The following is a 7493-nucleotide window of genomic DNA, read 5'->3' as shown; positions in this document are numbered from 1 at the left end:
TTTTAGTTTATTGTAATACATTTTATATAAAAATGTGGAAGATTCAATGAGGTATTGGGTGTTGCAGTGCCAACAAATGAAATTTGGAAATGGCAAGGATACCCCCACGATCTAGACGATGTATAGAGATAAAACATCATTTAATTATAGTTGGACTTTGAAACATGTTACTGTTTTATATAAACAACATTTTTGTAGTATAGCATGTGAAATGATTGTTGGGAATATAATTACAATACTTTGTCTTACCTACCTATTGTAATTGTAATAGCTCCCATAGAGCCTTCTTGTCTACGTTGAGGAAGTCAACAAGAAAATGTGTTAGAAATCTATTTACAAGCAAATGTGTTAGAAATATATTTACAAGCAAATGTGTTAGAAATTTATTTACTACAGTATTTGTTTGTATATTTGTTGAAGGAGGTGGGCTTGCACTAAACTTCTATGACAAGGCCTACACAAAAGTTTATAGTGTAGTAAAAAAAATATTTGGACAATGTTGTGTCCCTCAATCTTCAATTGACCTGCAACAAATTCCATTTTTAGACAACAACAACAAAATCCTTGTAACCTTGTGTTGCAACAGGTAGATTGGTAGATCAGTGATTCCTTGGCATTTTGTGGCTGCATAACTTAACCCATCAATTACTTCCCACCATAATTTAAGCAAACCTTTGCATAAAAAAACAAAAATATATGAATAAGATGTAAATAAATATACTTACTAGAAGTTACTTCCCACCATTATTTATGTAGGAGTAAATTATAAATGTGTAGACATGTCAATTTATTAGTTCTTACCAAATCAAGGCTATAGGATTCAATATTCCTATTAACCGCTATTAATTTAGCATTGACCAATGCAAGTTATAATGTTTTATGCAATTTTTTCTAGAACATAATTTCTAATTTCTAACTTGAGTGCCATGCAACACTTGTTTTAAATGAATTGTTAATTTTGCATTCATTGCATTTACATCTAATAAAAAATTTAAACAATATTAAAATTTAACATCTTCCTCTTCGGTGTTCCCTTCTTCTATTTAGGGGATATGATAGTTTAGGTGAGAGATAAAGAAGTTATTATGCAATGTGTCATTAAATACCACCACAAAGGAAACTCAAATATGAAATGAGAAAAGATGTAAACCTCAAGAGTTAAAATGAGTGGCCTAAATGAAAGACGTTGATTTTAATTAGTGAAATGTTCAATCATTTATGATATTGATTTACCGTATTTGAGCATATAAATCATGGAGATGCTTCAATGTTTGCAAAAATCCTTATTAATTGGACTCAAGTGAGCAAGACTTATTCAATTTTTCCAAGCATGAAAACTCAATGAAACATGTGAAATCAATCACTTGAGTTATTAATTGTTTAGGGTTAAATCTAAGATAGATAAATGAGTGAGAAACAACTACCAACCCTATATCATGTCAATGTTAAACCATAAAGATATTAGTTAGCATATGTGAGGTCCAAGCATTTGCAAGATATAGAAAATGAAATAACCAAAGATCTAGCAGCCTAGATTTAGAGATAAAGATAGTGAAAACCCTTGGTTGCAAAAACAAACAAAAATAAAGGGAAAATATGAATCTTTTGGGTTTTATTGTTGAAGAGGATGATAGAACAATGCCTTAAGAGGTTTATGGGGTCACTACACAAATTATAGATGAGGCTTAAGATTTAGGATGAGACAATGTTGAGGGTACCAAGGAGGTTTTCCTCTCAAGTGTTGGCTAGGGATACTAGGTTTTCTCAAAGAAGATGAGTTCAAAATTTGGAAAAGACAAGAGGGGAAGAGCCCCAATACATCAAACCTCAATGAAAATTCTTCAATGGTCAGAGGGAGGCGAGAATATTATAAGTTGGTATACCCTTCCATTGGATCAAGGTGCCCTTCTTTGGCCTTGTAGTAGTTTTTTAATCTAGCAAGTTTGAAAAAAATTACTAGTCTAATGCATAATGGCTCTTTAAGCAAATTTTATCATTAATCACCAACAAATTAAATCATAGAGTTCTCCTCCCTATATAGATAAAGATCCCCCTTAATCCACGGTGTGATGCAATCTAATTTTCTCAAACTATGGGTAAAAACCATTGGCCCATGTCAAACCAATGGGAAAAATACATCAGGTGGGCACAAATGACCCTAATAATCTTTGAATACATGATCACTCTCTCAAAATGTGGTCAAATGTGTAAAAAATGTCACATGTATAGACATAAAAGAGGTAAATTAAGTGCAACTCCCTCAAATGTAACCAGCATCTAGCAAAATAGGTAATGAAGTGGTCAACCAAGAGCCCAAGAATTAGGGTGATTCTCCAATAAACTCCAAAGAATAAGGAAGTGGACAAACAATAAATAAAAACCTCCATTATATGATGTCACCCCACATGTGTGGGATGTCCAAGGTAGAATCTAATGTGAGATGACACGTATGGCTCCTCAAGTAGTGCACTCATCAAATAAAATATTGTGGTATATGCCGCATCAACTTGTAACAATATAACAACCATCGAACCTATATAACCACCTCTTTGGAGTCATCAAACATCCCAACAAACTCCCACATGTGGTCCAAAGGGGAAATACTCATACATGTACAAGAGCAAGACATGCAATTATGCTTGGAGGTCATCTTTCAATGGTCCATGTGGCCAGTATTATGATGTTGCCTCTTCATCAACCAATGCACTATCATGGATCCCAATGTAGTGACACATATCCCAATGAAGTACGCATGTCCCAAGAAAAATAGCATAGACCTCAATGTCAGGAGATATGACCAAATACAATTATATGTTTCCCAATGTATGGCGTCCACTTGTAGTTTTGGTTCCAAGTTCTCTATGTGTCATTAGGTAGTGTATCCTCAATGATTTATTCCAATACAATATAATAAATTTCATCTTTAAAATTTATCTAAATTTTACCGAGGAACAATAGATAACCCTTATAAATGTATCAAGTTTGAAGGGAAAGTGCATTTCCCAGGTTGTTAAATGAAAGGGTATGTGATGTGATGGAAAATTATGCAAGGGGAAGCCTTTAAAGATGGAGCTTATCATTGTGCTACTTTTCCTCAACATTGTCCCTTACTACCCCTTTTCCTTTTTCATTAAATGTTCATTTCACTGAGAAAGTATATTTTCTTTAGATAATCAAAGATAAACACGAGACTCAAGGTAATAGGCTCATAACAAGGTCGCATTTGCTCAAGCTTTACATTTTATTGGTTTTTAACTTTATGGTTCTCCACCTCTTAGCCCTTTTTGGCTTTAACAACTAGGGATTTTCTTCATTTAGACCTTTTTGGTGATCTTTGACAAGTCAAATATGATATGGGATAGCTTTGTCTGGGAGGGATGGGGTGAAGGGGAAACATGGATAATGTTCAGTGTTGAGAAACCAAGTGAAATGTAATCTAACATTTAATTCCTCTTCTTGATAATTACTTGTGAAAATTAGATGACTTCTTATTACTTTTTATGTCTTATTCATCAAGAAATTATGATTTTTTTCAATCATTCAAGAAATAGAAATTACAATGAGACAATAGATGCCAGAAATTAGGCTAGTGGCCAGGGAAAAACGCATAAGGGGAAAACCAACAATCCTTTCCTTATAGAGTCAGATCAAAATGAGATATATCCAAGTCAAGATCCAATACCAAACTACCACCAAGATACCAAGTCAAACCCTCCTCCTCATCAGCTCCAAAAGTCAAAGTCAACACTAGTCAAACTTGTTTCAAATTTGGTCAAACCACCAAAGTTCATATCTGCAACTAGGGATGAATTTTATCCTACAATAACCTTAGAAAAATTCAACCTCTGCCACAAAAAGATAGACCGCTCACATGTGCGAACTGCAACAATCAAAGGATTTATCAACGAGGGAATATTGTTCTTGTTTTTTACGCCTTTTCTCTCTCCTTTGACTCAGCTTCTTCTTCTTCTTTTCTAGGTTCAAAAATGTTTCTTTTTTGTTGTACGAATGAGCTTCAAGTAGGTTGAATGGGTATCTAATATATAGTTGTTGAGGAGGATCAATAGGTGCCATTGGGAGGGCTAGGCCGACTTTTCTAAGGAGGGATGACTTGGTCATCTTGTGGACTTATAGAATCAAAATAAAATTCAATTTTATTTTAAATGTGCAAATGGGATATGACATAAATAATTTTTCTTTTTGACTAAAAATAAATTCTTTTTTACTCTAGCATGAAGAACATGCTTAACATATAATATCAATAATAAATATACATTATGAAGACCAAACCTACTTAAAATTTCAACACTTTCTCTTAAATAGAGAGGTATTCATAATGAACCATGAGGATATACTAAAGTTTAACACTTCTATAAGAAATGATCTAGATTGATAAGCATCATTATAAATATCATCATGACTAGCATTGTCAAATTACCAAGGCCTTGAAAAGTAAGCTTTATCTCTCCACTATATTAGAGAACAATGTTGGGAGGCATTCAACAAGGCACCATACAAACACCTCTCTGAGGCACATAATCCACCTAGGTTCCTCAGAGTATGTCCTCCATAGTACCATTTCCTAATTCAGTGTCATAGTACTTGACACAAGGAAATGTCGTTCCACCGGACCATTCTTAAACCAAGTAAATGTACACTTGGGGTATTAATCCTAATCAGTCATAGTAAATGATGCAAGAATGTGATTACATTATTCTTATCCAATCTACCATTATCCCTATCCGGGTCCATATGCTTCACTTATGGTGTTAATCCTAATCAGTCATAGTACATGACATAGGGAGAAAATAGGTGTCCATCCTCACTCCCTCTCAACCTAGGAGGATTTATCCACAATCCCAAGCTTCTTTTGGAAGTAATCAAGCTCTCCTTATGTAACATACCCCATACTATCCCCATCCGTAACGAAGTTTAGGAAAAGGTAGTTACTATAATGACCTGACTCCCATAGTCGCATTATGGAAATGGGGTTTAAATTTTTTGCTTCCTTTTACCCTTTCGAAAATCAAAGCAAATAATGTCTTCATGTTCATCTTGTGAAGATGATTTCGGTGGTATAAAATTTGTCCCAATATGGTTCCCGGATAAACAGATATGGCTAATTAAAGTCATGACAAATTAAATAATGCCACGACATCATGCCTAACACGTGGAGCCCTCGTGGTTATCTTTGTCATAATCCACTTGTCATCTTCTGAATCGCTCATACCATGTGTCATGGATTGGCCCATCTCATCGACTCATAAATCTCAATGGAGGACTTAATGTTGAGAAATTGATTAGGGAAACTTATGGTTTCTTTATTTGATTGATTTATCTTTTACTTTGACAATTTCTCATGACTTATTATTGATTCTTCATTTAGATTGTTATGTTCTTATCATCAAGAAAATTTCTAATACAATAAGTATCATAAAGACAAGAGAGACACCAAAGATAGGATCCAAGCTGAAAAAACTCTTCCAAGGGGAAAATCTAAAAGCACTTCTCTTCTTATAAAAAAGAAAACTTCAAAGGAGACTTCCAAGACACAATATTAAAAAATTACCATGAAGACTAAGCTAGCCATCAATAACAAGATAATTCCTCAATCATGAAGATCAACTTTCAAATAAGTCTACTACCTTTTTGCAATTTTTAGACCAGTGGATACCTTAGAAACTACAAGGAACTCACATGTGTGTGCCTCAAAAGACAAAATTTCATACATCACCATCTTCTTTTCTTCTTGGCTATACTTCTTTTTCCTTTTGGTATCCTCACACTTCTTCCTTTTATTCACAAATAAGAATGAGATATATCTGTGACTTGCTTGTATGTACTCAATAGGTTGAATTCTTCTTCCTTATATAGTCTTCTAAGGTGCTCGATTAGGTCTTTCTAGGCCAAATTTATCAATATCTCTCCAACTTGGTCTTGGGGCTCTTGCGATCATTCTAGAGACAAAATAATATTCCTTTTTCTTGTTACATGTGCCCAATTGGGTCTTTTATAACAATGTGACAAGGATCATGACTCATGACCAATGACCTTGAGCATGAAACCCATGCTTAAATAAATTATTTTATTTTACAAAAATATTTTTCTTTTTCTTATTTTGACAAATACATAAAAATTCATTTCATGAGCCAAGTAGAAATTATGAAGATCAATACTAGTTACAATTTTCAACACTCCCTCTTAACTAGGGAGGTATTCATAATTGATCAATTGATACAAGGACAATAATCACTTTGAAAAGTTCTCGTGAGAAGAGTATCAACATATGCAATTTTAGGTATCAATGTAACATCACTAACAAGTTATCAAACCAACATGGAATAAGGTTTCATCAAGGCAAATTTCCACTATAGGTACCATGAGGCTACAACCCTGGTATCAATCTAACTGGATATAGATACCATATAGGCCTCCACGCTAAGACACCAACCCTCACAAGGATGTATGTATCATCTAAGTTAAGATATAAACCCTAATATGAGGTCTCCAAATCGTCAAGACCAAGACACCCTGCCACACAGGGATCTAGATATCATCAAGGCCAATCTATAACTAAGATCTCAATACCAACTAGGCCAAGATGTTCTGCCAAGTACTCATCTCTCCCTCTCAACCAAATCATTGATATCCATAAATCCAATCATGCTTATCAAATATTCAAACTTATCATGGAGAGATCAACTACTTTTCCATCCATCAGAACATATTGTAGCTCCACAACAACCAACCAGTATCAAACATTAAATATATTGGTTCTTACTATCAATATGCTAGCATAAAATTATGGGTCTACAACCATTCTAATATTTCTTATGTAATCACAATATCTAAAAAAATCTTGAAAAAATATTCATTTTCCAACTTCTCAAGCAACACCAAACTCAACCTCAACAATTCTCAAAACAAGCAAGTCTTGTTTACGAATCATCAAACAATAATAACCATTAGTAGTGCTTTAACCATTCTTTGGTATCATCCCTTCCTTAAGGCCTAGTGCATGAAACATGAAGCAAATAATCATGTCCTCCCTCTTAACTATGGAGGATATACACTTTCCTTCATAAAATAAATACATCCAAGCTCCCTCTCAATTAGGGAGATAAGTCCATCAACAACTTTATTCTTCCAGCTACACAGGTTCTTTCTTTTGCATCATCATATCATCGAAGAACTTCGACCTTCAGGAACATCATTATTTTTCTTCATATGGAAACAAGGTCATTAATCATTAGTGTAAACTTCAATGTCATTAGGGTTCTTACAACTCCCTCTTTCCATCATGCTCAACATCATCATAAAGTCATCATCAAGTATGAGGTAGGCATACAACTTTACAACCTCTTGAAAACTATGTACCTACAAATCTCATTAACAAGTACAACCAAGCACAAATATATATGTGCAAGAGTATGAAGTTAACTTTATCAATCTAGGGTTATCATGTCATCACAATGAGAGCATCTAGGATTATC

The sequence above is a fragment of the Pinus tabuliformis genome, chromosome 7, assembly GCF_031772625.1.
Source record: "Pinus tabuliformis cultivar Carrire ecotype Pingquan chromosome 7, CPIR1, whole genome shotgun sequence".
Taxonomy (NCBI): domain Eukaryota; kingdom Viridiplantae; phylum Streptophyta; class Pinopsida; order Pinales; family Pinaceae; genus Pinus; species Pinus tabuliformis.
This window is presented reverse-complemented; position numbering follows the sequence as displayed.